Here is a 13,534-nt window from a genome sequence, read left to right as displayed (position 1 = left end):
TTAAATTTATGTATGGCAACAATTACCAATAACTCCGGTTTATTCCAAATAGTAATAATAACGTCTTTCCCACCCGAATTCATTTCAAATACCTTTAACTGTATTTGGGTCCAAATCTGCACATCCCGTTCGTTGTTATTCACACACCTGATGTCTTTTAACTGGAAAATGAATGGATACAAACTTTTTATTCTTAGGTCCTTAGTCAATCTAATGGCTTTATCTGATTAATAATACCTTTTATTTCAAACAACATGCCTCACTTTCCCAGAGGACAAAAAAATCCGGATGACCATTTTGTTACTTGGCAAATTCTTTTATAGTTGTCGCCAGGTTTGGCTTTGGGGGCTGCTTCGCATATTGATGAGAAGCTCAATTGCACTATTAACAGGAGAATCACGAAATTTAAACACTGCATTCTGAACAGTAGGTCGCTGTTTGTAATAGTGTTCATCGTTTATATAGAATATGACCTACATCAGATGTGGTAGCTTTAAACAGTGGTAATATTGAGAGTAAAGTTTACTAGTTCTAGCAGATTTGCTAATGAGTTTTTAAAATGCATAACTGAATTATTTTGACTTGAATTAACAACGGTAAAATGTTGACTTCAATACGTACTTCTGGAACAATCAGAACATTAAAGTTTGTTCTATGAGCAGTGTAAAATGGGTGAGATGCACAGGTTGCGATTATTTTGACGTAATATTTACGTCCTTCTTTATTATACATGGTGTCATTTCAATCGAGATAATAATAGATAATAGTCGTTCGATACGGTAATACGGTAATAGATCTCACTTCATCCAGATTAGTTCCCAACGTCAAAAAGTGTTGGGTCAAAAACATTCTCTTGATTGAGAATGTCTTCGAAGCTCCGTGTAACTTGATCCTCAATTGGACTAGTGAGACCTAGACTAAAATTATGGGCACTCTCGAACTGCTTTTTTGTTTTGCAAGTTTTTGAGCCTTTTCGCCATTTGTTAATAAAATCGTATTTCCCTCTTTAAGCGCTGGAATTGGCTTTTGAGGTTTTTTTTAGGGATTTTCGTTAATTTCCAAAAGGGTTTCGAACTGGGATCCAACTTCGAGACATTATTCTCAAAGTTGGTATTTCTCAGAATAGCGAAACGTTTTTTTTTATTTCATTTTGCAAATCTCACCAAATAACTTTCAACGCGGGATCGCGAGTTCTTTGGTATTGCCTTCGCTTCACATTTTTAAGACGGAAGCTGAAGATCGTCGTCAATAATAATGAGTTGAATTTAATTTCACATTTAGGAATTGCAATACCTCTGGCTTCGACAATTAAATTTGTCAAAGATACAAGAGCATTATCAATGACCAGCTCCTGAATGTTCCGATGCTCCTCCTGGAGTTCTGATGACCAGCCAGCATCCTACCGAACGTTCCAACCTCCTGATGAATTCCGTCCGGCGCTACCCAAGACTTACGTGGCTGATCTATGATCCCACTGCGCCACGCGACTTATGCGGCCGATCCATGATCCCACTGCGATAACGTCGACGGCCATAACATCCCACTAAGATGGAGAACGGGAATTGTTCCTGGGCCCATAACCTATTGGCCAGAAAAGGGAACCCCCTCACAAAGAACAACAAATACTAGAGTTCCCTCTCTACACCACGGCAGGCTACTGACTGATAATTCTGCCAGCAGCTGCAGTTCTCTTCAACAATAGGTATATACAATAATCCATAACAAACTTCCTTAATCTGTACCAAAGAGCAACTACAACTAACCGGCGCCCGCTTCTTATCCATCTTCGATCCACAGCGAAGCGTCGCACACTACCTGATATTCCAACAGTTATACCCCATGATAAATTTCTTTTAGAAAGCTCCAAATGCGGGGAGCACTGACTCTGATGATGCATTTCAACTTGTTCTACACAGCTGTGCAGTAACCAACACGAAAGGAGCGAAAACAAAGCGTGAATCACCATATTTCTGTGCGGGCTGCCTATCCGATTCTGTTTTTTCGTACTTGTATACAAGTTTGATAAAATTTGTTATCATGGCTTGTTATGATTCGGAACAGTTTTGCCTCTCTTTTATCGTTGTTCGTTATCTATTGAGAGCGATTTCTGCAAACCCTGGTTAAAACTAAATCAATTGTAGAAGGATTTTGACTGGAAGAAAAACAAGTTGGTCCATTGGGATATTGAATAGAATAATATCCCGCAGAACAATCTTTAAATAAAATTTTACCATTGGAATTGCTTTGAACATTATTCTATAAGCGGTGTTTGGCATTGAAGTCACCAATTATGAAAAATTAGGATTTGTTGCGAGTTTGAATTTGAAGATCAGCTCTCAACAAATTCCTTTGCTACCCATTGCACTGGAAAGGCAAGTAGGCAGCAATAAAAGAGAATTGTCCAAAATTTGTTTCAACAGAAACTCCCAAGGGTTCGAAAACTTTGGTTTCAAACGAAGAATAGGGGTGATCGGGGCAATATGGGCCACCTAAGGAAATCGTTCCGAAAAGCGCTGAAAAGCTCAAAAAAGCATCGTTCAAATGTAGTTGACTTATACTAGAGAATGTTACCTTTCATATTTCGTCGATGAATGACGAAAAATGCGTTTGGAAATTGTTGGAATGCACTTTTAAAAATGTATTGATTTCAATGTGTGTTCCCGACTATACGGGGCAATATGAGCCACCATTTGGGGTAGTATGGGCCACCCTTCCAAAACCTTTATTTTGGCGAAAAAGGTATCGTAATATAGAAGAATATGATATTCCTACAACAGTAGTGAGTATTCCATATTAAATAAAATGAAAAAAATGCACAACAGCGGACTGAACTGATTTGCCACTCTTCACCGTTTGAACAGCCACATTTCAATTCTCGCGTAACATATGATTACGGCTTATAAACCAAAACCATGATTTTTGATTTTCTGGCATGAACGATTGCTTCGTAAATCTTCATGCTAGGTAAAACTCCGTACTCGATTTCTCTTAAGAAACACATTTATTGCTATTTTTAGTGAACGTCTTATGAACCATTTGCACCATGATGGTTTTTAAGTCCTTTGTTGGCGCCCTTAACTACCATGCGGAATGTTTGCTTTGGTTTTTAGGCCGTTCACTTTATATTGTTTATTTAAGAAAAGTAGCTTCAAGTTATTTAAAAATGTATATTCTTACTAGGTTTTCGATATATCGCATAGCAGAACTGCTCTGGCTTATAAATCTAAACAAATCCGATTATGTTATTAGCTTTGAGCAAACGACTTAAAAACCAGACGTGTTGCCGGTAATGCGAGTAAACGGCGCGATTTTTGTTTTAGCTGAAATTTTGTCGATTTCGAACGGTTTTTCAATTAATCTTAATCTGCTGTTATAATATAACCATTTACGTATAGCAGTGACATGGTTTTGGCAATGAAATGTGTTTCTACTTCAATAAATGAATTAAATTAGTCATAGAAAACTTGAACCCCATTTTTCTCGGTTCAGCATTGTTGGTTTTTCGGCCCTAATCATATGTTGCTCGAGAATTGGTCAATGGTCATTTTTTCTGTTTCTATCGCAGTAATGCGCTGTTGTATTTTTTTCGTAATGAATCTTGCATATATGATAATATTCTTGTATTTGAATACTGAAATTTGAACTTATTCGCATTTTAAGGCCATTGTGTCAAAACCTTATTTATAAACTTGAAATCTTATAATAATTTTGCCTATGCAGTGAAAATTTACATTTTCAAGTATATTTTCATGTTTGAATTGAATTTTAATGCGGTTTTCACGTTGATGCATATGTGGAGCATCCTTTTAAAGATCATATAACTTTTACATGATAAAACTTGTCAATAAGCTCAAAATGAGGGTGGCTCATATTGCCCCGTATGTTCATATTGCCCCTACTGCCCCTATACTTAATGTTTGATACGTCTATTAATGACAATGGCGACCCCACCACAGGCGTTCTCAAGACGATCTTTTCGGTAAATAAAATAATTTGAATCTCTTGTGATGAAAAGACCAGGTTTTAAATATGTTTCAGTTACAATGGCAGTGTGCCCATTATGAACTGATAGGAAGTTGAATAACTCATCTTCCTTACCCTTTAAAGAGCGGGCATTCCAATTTAAAATTTTCAAAGAATTACTTGGATTCATTAAAACGAAGTCCAATAACAATTTTTTGCGTAAATTTAATACCAACCAGTTTTGGTATTTGCTTTGAACATTGCATCAATCATATGATGCAATTGTTCATTTAGAAAATCAAAGTCGGAAGGAGACATGCTACCTGAGTCGTCAAAACGAACGTTATTTCCCGTTGAAGAATGGGTATGAAAATCATTCATCGTCGGTCAATTTTCAGAAATGAGATTTTGCCTGCCTGCAGCCAAATATACTCTATTACCAATATAGTCCACTCTGGCTGATTTGAAGAGACAATGCAGTAGCACCGCGGTGTCACAAAAGGCAAGCAATGTAGTGCAGAGACATTCCGAGGGGTGCTTGAACGTATAATTCAATATGCAACATAACATTTCAAAATGATATGTTAGAAATCATCCCATGACCCAATTTTGATATATGAGTATAAAAATAAAATTTTAAAAAATGTAATTCAAATTTTCAAAAATTGAAAAATTAGTGTAATTTTCGCAATTAACGCACCCCTTGGCTATCGTTTTTAGGCGTTAGTTGCCTTTTGTGACGCAAGATGGTGTTAATGTGCTGTCTCTTGCCTAATATATGGGGATTTACGAAGTGGACTATATTGTTAATATACTATATTTGCTGCAGCGATGCTGGCATAGGAGGGCGTGTTTGAAAAATTAGAATTCGACGAACTACTCGTTACCCGATGAGAGGTAGGAGCAAAATTTGTTCGTGGATTGTGGTTTTTTGAATCAAATGTGCGTTTCAAGTTGTTTCAATCAGCTAAATGTTTGAAGCAAACATGGATATTATTGTTTTGATTCGACCACTCATAATATTTTCTCATCAATTCTACCAATTTTCATATTCTGGTAGCATTCAACTACCAGATTTCACAATTCCAAACGTTCAAATTTCATTTACTTACCTTTCTGTATCTGAAAAACATCCTTATCATCAATTTGGAAGCAAGAAAACATATCTCGGGTACTTATTCAAAAGGACGTATGTGATTTTGTAAACAAAGATCCAGACGTCGATTTGTCCGATCTGATTGCCCTCCCACGCAAACCATCACCATAGACACATAGGGGAAGGCTTCGGCTACCTGTTAGTGGTGTTGGTTTGCGTGGGAGTGCCATCAGATCGGACAAATCGACGTTTGAATCTTTGTTTACAAAATCACATACGTCCTTTTGAATAAGTACCCGAGATATGATTCCGCTCTTGCTCCTGCTCCTCTGTTTACTTCCGATCGGATCCGATCGAGTTTTTGTTTACCTTTGCAAGAGCGTGCGAAGGGCTGCCCACTAGTGTATGTATAAAACAAACAGAGATTTAATTTGGTGGACGGATTTCGAGTCAGGAGTAGTGGATTTTATTCATTATTTTATTATGTTTTTCGTAGTTTTTAATGAGTATATGTGAAATAGTTCAAACGGGCTTGGTAGTCATATGGCAACTGCTTCTGCCTCATACGCAGGAGGTCGTGGGTTCAATCCCAGGTCCGTTCCATTCCTCCTACTTTGTATCTTTCTCTATATTTCTCATGTTCTAGCAATCGCTAGAATTGGAAATGGACTTCCATACCGTTTCCATTGCTATTCCTATACCTTCAACTTGAGTATTCTAGCAGTAATCTGCTAGAATTGGAAATGAACCATTAAAAAGAGCTCGTTTCCTACATCCAATTTATAAATCCATTAGTTATGCTTTCTCCTATCTATCACATTGACAGCTCGTTAACCAGGACGGACCTTTGCCTCTCGAACCTAACCCAAAAATTCCAACAGATTAGCGTTAGCGTTGTTACGGTATACTTCGTAGATTGGACACTAGTGATACTCATGTTTCTTATGGAATCCTTATCCAGATTTCTATCGGAAATCAAGGTGGGGAGTTACCCTTGATTCCAATCTAAGATAAAAATGGCATAAGCATGAGGATTACTACTTCCGGCCACGCCCATCTTTACCGTAACTAGGGATACGAAAGGAAGTGTTGATGTAGAACTTACTTAACGAGAGGCCCCCGACTTGGCGACGCCCTCATAAGTTCTACGGAGTTGGTGGCTGGGTAGGGTAAGGTAGGTCATGGAGGTTTGCCTCAAGCTGGCAATTCGACCCACAGACTATGTTGTTTACCTGTTTTTATTTAAACTCTTGCCAGCCGGCTGTCCAAAGAGTATATTAATATCGATTTTATTTACAGTTCATTCTTTAAATAATTTACAGGCGAATTCTTAACCTCAATCTATCAACAATAGACTGGCCCAGGAAAGAAAAAGTTGTCTTATTCCACGGGGCACCCCCCAGGATTGTGTCTTTGGGTGAGAAAATCAATCTCTGAAAATTTCAGCTCAATCGCTTGTTGCATAAGCTGGCGCATTTGATTTGAAGTTTGTATGGGGATTTCAGCCAAAATGTATAGGAAAATACACCTCCGTCACTCATTCGATCTGGAAATTGGTTCTGTTTGCTCGATTGACCTCAGAATTGCAAAAACGGCAGTTGGTATGCTACAGAACAATTTCACAGAACATTGTATGATGATTAAATGAACTTTTATATAGGTTTCGGCTGATGCGATTCGATCAAAAAACCCAAAAATACACAAATCAGCTCCTAATAAATCAGCCGAAAATTATATAAAAGTTCATTTATCCATCATGCAATGTTCTGTGAAATTGTTCTGTAGCATACCAACTGCCGTTTTTGCAATTCTGAGGTCAATCGAGCAAACAGAACCAATTTCCAGATCGAATGAGTGACGGAGGTGTATTTTCCTATACATTTTGGCTGAAATCCCCATACAAACTTCAAATCAAATGCGCCAGCTTATGCAACAAGCGATTGAGCTGAAATTTTCAGAGATTGATTTTCTCACCCAAAGACACAATTCTGGGGGGTGCCCCGTGGAATTCGATCACATTTTTTTCTCCCCATAGTAATCTGGGCCAGTCTAATCAACAACTATCCGTTGAACAAATCTAAATTTACCAAATTTGTACTTTTTGCTCAGTGAGCAAAACGATTCTTCTAGGTTCATCGAATAGAAAAATCAAACCATGCCTTTTTAAGATAATTATACATAACTACTATTTCCCGGTACCGGTCTAGGCAATTTTCGGATTGGAAATTGTCTCGACTTTCCTGGGCATAAAAGTATCATCGTGCTGGCCTCATGATATACGAATGCAAAAATGGTAACCTGGCTTAGACACCTCGCAGTTAATAACTGTGGAAGTGCTTACTGAACACTAAGCTGCGAGGCGGCTCTGTCCCAGTGTGGGGATGTAATGCCAATAAGAAGAAGAAGAAGATACTAAACATTTTACAAAGTTTTATTTCAAGTATTTTCGAGATTTCTGGTTTTAAATTCAATAGCTCTGTGACGTAAACGGCATAAATTCACCACCACCAGAAAATATTCATCACGCGCTGATCTACCTAAACACATATCACACATAGTAATAGAAATGGTACTTCCTTTTGCGCTGTACAAATATGTTGCATTTCACAAAGAACATGACTCTTCTCTTTTCCGCATTCCATCAAACAATTCACTCAAATTTCAATGATTCACTTCAATTTCGATAAAACACGTCACCGGACAAATAAAATAAAATAAATAAATAAATACCACAATCACTCGCGAGCGCGTCACTTGTTTGGGGTTTTCTATACGGTAAAAGCTATATGATCGCTCCAAAAACAAACTTTTTTTACCCTCTCTTGCGTTATGTGATGCTGAAAATAAGCTGCCAATCATTTGATGGCAAACAATATTTAAAAAAATAAAAGCAATCAAACAAAATTAAAATATTCTTGCTAAATTTTACTATTTTGGTCGAGCATGAATCAGCCGCCTAACACCCGCGTTGAAAAATATGTTCCATGCTTGCCCCCCACATAAAATAATAACGTGTGCTAATCACTAATGATACTAAAAGATTTAAATGGAATTAGGTATCATCATCTATGATATTTCAACGGAATCTTATTGGGAATTCTGAAAAGGCAGACAATCAATGCAGTTAGATTGCCAGGTAATACGTGCACATCGTAGCACTGGTGTAGGGTGGTTAAAAAAATCGATTTTGCTCCACAGTGCTCATCTGATTCTTTATCATGTCTTGAGTGTCCTCTGAAAATTTGAGCTCATTTGGATTAAAATTGATTTAGCACAAGTCGTTTCAAGTTTACATGCAAATTAGTGGGGAAATTATTTTATTCATTATACTGTTAATGGCGCTTCCCCATTTAGCGCAGGTTAAAAGAAAACCAACACAGCTAAAAGGAATGCTCAACAGCTTTCACCCAACGAAAATCGCATGTTGATTAATCGCCCCAATAATTAGTAATTGAATTTAATCTATACCGTAGTTTTCTGGATCTAATTGCATAACTCATCAACAGGCAACATTCACATTCCGTGCCGATAGTTCGAACGAGCCAGACGTGTGTGCTGTGTCTCATCGCGGGTGTTGTTCGGTAGTGCGAGTCTATTGTGTGGTGCCTACCTACGGATCCAAGGCGATCACTGTCGGCGAGCGAAGTAGCTGCTTCTGGCGAAGCCAGTAAAGCAGGCTATTGTTTCTGCTGCTACCTACAGCAGCAGCACAGATAAGTGGCAGATTTTGTTTTATGAAATCAATTGAATTAGTTTTTTTTTTCTCATTATTTTTTTCCGATTTGCTAATAGTTTTAAGTTAGTATAAGACAGAATTGTCCTTCCACCTCTCGGGGTGAGAATGGAAGCAGAGACTATGGGAGGTGGTGAGCCACCAAAAGAGGTTCGCACACGGTTTTACCAGGCATCTTCGCCTGGCCCTTGGGTTGTTTACTTTCGGCAGAAAGCGAAAAGCCTAGATTTTCTCGGCATCAAACGAGACTTGACGCGTCGTTTTACGAAGCTTGAATTCAATCAAATCAACAGAAACAAGCTACGCATCACCGCACCTACATACCAGGTGGCGAATGAAATTGCTGGCGACAGGGCATACAATATTGAATATTTAGTTTATGTCCCCTCGCGAGAGGTCGAAATTGAAGGTGTGATCAACGCAGCGAGCTTAACTTGCAAGGATGTACTTGCAGGAAAAGGTCGCTTAAAGAATGCCCTGCAATCTACCGTGGATATCCTGGACTGCAAGGAATTGCATTCAGCAACCACAGTAGATGGTAAAAAGGTATATGCTAAGTCAGGCTCGCTTCGGGTGACGTTCGCCGGTTCGATGCTCCCAAAATATGTAGATATCGAGAATATGTTGTTTCCGGTGCGTTTGTTTGTACCCAGGGTATTTAATTGTACCAACTGCAAACAATTAGGTCACACTGCCGAGTTTTGTGACAACAAACCACTTTGTGGTAAATGTTTCCAAAGACATAGGGAAGATACCTGCCAGCAACAAGCCACAAAATGTGCTTATTGTGGTTTGGATCCTGCCCATGGTTTGCAAGATTGCCCGGTGTACAAAAGACGCACCCAAAAGTGAAGCGCTCGTTGGTACAGCGCTCCAAGCAGTCTTATGCGGAAATGGTTAAAGCGCAAGACACATCCGCCACTGCCACCGCAAAGACTGCTATTTCAGCTGCCGTTCAAGTAAGTGACTATTATGATTCCATCTCCATTGATGAATCGGACTCTGACGCAGCCGACATGGATGATTCTTCGAGGTACACGCGCCCGAAAAGAGGAAGCAACCGTCTTCCCTGGATCGCGCCGAAAGAAAACAAAAGTCATCCATAAAGGCTTGGCAAAATCTGAAGGTAATGGGGATTATTTAAATCCCGAAGCAACCAGTCTTCACTGCAGATCCCTGCTGCTCTAAGACATTCCCGCCATTGCCTAAAACCGATGTTCCTAAGAAACATCTGGCTAGGATTATCAATGAAAAAGAAAATGTTACTCGCACTTCCGAAAATAGAATCTCGTCCAAGCGAGGATTGATATCCTTTAAGGACCTCGTGGACCGCTTTTTGAATCTTTTCAATATTCCGGATTCATTGAGGCCAATCATTGACCTATTTATTCCAACAGTAGAAAGTTATCTGAAGCAATTGACTGTTTCATGGCCCCTTCTTGCAGAAATTGTATCTTTCGATGGATAATACGGCCATACAAGATACAATCACTGTGCTGCAGTGGAACTGTCATAGTCTAAAAAATAAATTGGACGTGTTCAAGTTTTTGATTCGCAATTCCGATTGTGATGTATTTGCTCTCTGTGAAACATGGCTTTCTTCTGAAGATGAAATCAACTTCCACGATTTTAACATTATTCGCCAAGATCGGGATGATCATTATGGTGGCGTTCTTTTGGGGATCAAAAAATGCTACTCCTTCTACGGAATTCCCATTCCGACTGTTCCCGGCTTCGAAATCGTCGCATGCCAAGTAAATGTGAAGAATAAAGACCTTTGCATAGCTTCAGTGTACATTCCTCCAAATGCCTCTATTAATCGTCGACATTTTTGGAGCGCAGTCTCCCTTCTATCATCTCCAGTATTGATATTGGGTGATATGACCGCACATGGTATTGGATGGGGCGAAACGTATGACGATTATAGAGCGCCTATTTTCTATGATTTGTGTGACGATTTCAATTTGAATATTTTGAACACTGGTGAAGTAACTCGAATAGGACCAAATGGTCAACAAAGCCGTATTGATCTATCTTTATGTTCTAATTCACTATCGTTAGATTGCACGTGGAAGGTTATCCAAGATCCCCACGGTAGTGACCATATGCCGATAGCCACCACCATTAAAAGTGGCTATCAAGAATCTGAGCCAGTTAATGTTCCTTTCGATCTCACGAAGAACATTGACTGGCAAAAATTTGCATCGGCGGTAAAAATTGGTATTGAATCAACTGATACTCTTCCACCTTTGGATGAATATCGATTCCTTATTGAGTTGATTCAAAAAAGCGCACTAGAAGCTCAGAAACGACGCGTTCCAAGTACATCTGTCATCAGAAGACCAGCCACTCCTGGATGGGATGATGAATGTACTAAGTTGTATTCTGAGAAATCTGATGCCTTCAAGGCCTTCCGTAAACACGGAAGGTCAGAGCTTTTTGAAGAGTATTTGAGGCTCGAAAGAAAACTCAAAAATCTTCTCAAGGCAAAAAAACGTAGCTACTGGCGACGTTTTGTCGAGGGACTATCACAAGAAACCTCAATGACAACACTTTGGAAAACGGCTCGCAACATGCGGAACCGCATTTCCACCAATGAGAGTGAAGAATACTCCAATCGATGGATATTCAATTTCGCAAAAAAGGTCTGTCCAGATTCCGTACCAGCAGAACCGCTATTTCGAGAATCAGTCACTGATCCTGGTTCTTTGGATGGGCCATTCTCAATGCTGGAACTTTCTATGTCTCTTCTTTCATCGAATAACTCTGCTCCGGGATGCGATAACATCAAATTCAATCTTCTTAAAAATTTCCCAGATATCGCAAAAAGACGGTTACTTGACCTGTACAACTGCTTCATGGAGTACAACATCGTACCACCAGAATGGCGACAGGTCAAAGTAATAGCTATTCAAAAGCCTGGGAAACCAGCGTCTGATTACAATTCCTACCGACCGATTGCCATGCTTTCATGCATGAGAAAATTATTGGAAAAAATGATCCTTTCAAGAATCGACCATTGGGTTGAACAAAATGCATTACTCTCAAATACTCAGTTTGGATTTCGTAAAGGTAAAGGAACAATTGATTGTCTAGCGTTGCTCTCTTCAGATATACAGCTAGCCTTTGCGCACAAGGAGCAATTGGCTTCAGTATTCTTGGATATTAAGGGCGCTTTTGATTCAGTTTCCATAAAAGTGCTGTCAGACAATCTGCACAGTAATGGATTGCCCGTTATTTTGAATAATTTCTTGTACAATTTGTTGTCAGAAAAACAAATGAATTTTACACTCGGCACTCTGACAACTTCCAGAAATAGCTACATGGGTCTTCCCCAAGGTTCATGTTTAAGTCCCTTGCTTTATAATTTCTATGTTAAAGATATTGACAATTGTTTGGAAGGACAATGCACGCTTAGACAACTTGCAGATGATGCCGTGGTCTCTCTAAGAGGTCCATGTGCAGCTGTCTTGCAAGGACCATTGCAAAGTTCCCTAGACAATCTGACTGTTTGGGCCAGACATTTGGGGATCGAGTTTTCACCGCAAAAAACTCAGTTGGTAGTGTTTACTAAGAAGCGGTACCCTGCTCAACTGAAACTAAAGCTGTTGAATGATGACATCAACCAATCTTTATCTTCTAAATACCTTGGGGTCGTATTTGATTCTAAATGCACCTGGAGACTTCATATTGAGTATTTGATAGAGAAATGCCGGAAAAGGATCCATTTTCTACGTTCTATCTCCGGAACATGGTGGGGTGCTCACCCGGAAGACCTCATCAAACTCTATAGAACGACTATTCTCTGTTTTAGAGTATGGCTCCTTCTGCTTCCTCTCAGCAGCTGATTGCCACCTGATCAAATTGGAACGAATTCAGTATCGTTGTTTGCGTATTGCCCTTGGCTGCATGCATTCAACGCATAACATGAGCCTGAAGGTGCTTGCTGGAGTCACTCCTTTAAAGCACCGTTACTGGGAGCTCTCACTTAGAATACTCATCAAATGTGGAACAAGTAACACACTTGTTCTAGATAACTTCGATAATATGCTTGAACTAACTTGTCGTTCAAGATTCCTGAGAGTTTATCTCAACTACATATCGTCAGATCTTTGTCTTCCATGTTATACTCCCCCTCGAGTTGACTTCACCAATGACAGTTTTGTAGGATATATAATGGACATGACAATACATGCAACAGTTTCAAAGGTTTTTGACACGTTTTCGGGTTTATTTCTTTATCGTGTGAAACGCATAATTCAACCAGAGATAACGTGTGTAGCAAACGCAAGTTTTAAAAGCTTGCGAAAAGAAAACGGAAGCGATGCATACCGGAAGACTCGAAACGTTGAAGAAAAAGCTTCGATGGAGTTTATGACAGCTAGCGAAAATAGGTTCGTGCCAATGCGGAAAAACATAGATGTGAGCTCTCTGTCTCGGAAAAGAGCAGGGCAGAAAGAGCAAGCATTTTACGATGATGCTTCAACAGCTCATTAGAATGAGACGGAATAAAAAAAAAGCTTTTGGACGGGGTATGACTGAGAGGAGAAACTGGCATCAAGTCATTCAGTGTACGGAATTTGAAGCGTATAGACGCATATTGAGCGCTGCAATATTGGTCCAATCGTATCTGGACGGAATCAAATACTGAGGATGAATTCCGAGTACCACAAGTTTCTCAATTGAATACGATCTGTCCATGAAACATGCTATTCAAGGAGTACCAGATCATCTTCAAAATC

At 39.3% G+C, this 13,534-nt stretch overlaps 1 long non-coding RNA gene across 1 annotated transcript; it reads right to left on the bottom strand.

The window, feature by feature from the left end:
* Positions 1–5: 5 nt before the first annotated feature.
* LOC134205680 (uncharacterized) lies at positions 6–1,186 on the bottom strand. The gene is made up of 2 exons (XR_009978178.1): positions 238–1,186; positions 6–161 (listed from the first exon to the last, which is right to left on the bottom strand). It is a non-coding gene; the product is annotated as an uncharacterized LOC134205680 (long non-coding RNA).
* Between the last annotated feature and the right edge of the window lie 12,348 nt (positions 1,187–13,534).

The sequence above is a fragment of the Armigeres subalbatus genome, chromosome 1 (assembly GCF_024139115.2).
Source record: "Armigeres subalbatus isolate Guangzhou_Male chromosome 1, GZ_Asu_2, whole genome shotgun sequence".
Lineage (NCBI taxonomy): Eukaryota > Metazoa > Arthropoda > Insecta > Diptera > Culicidae > Armigeres > Armigeres subalbatus.
This window is presented reverse-complemented; position numbering and strand designations above follow the sequence as displayed.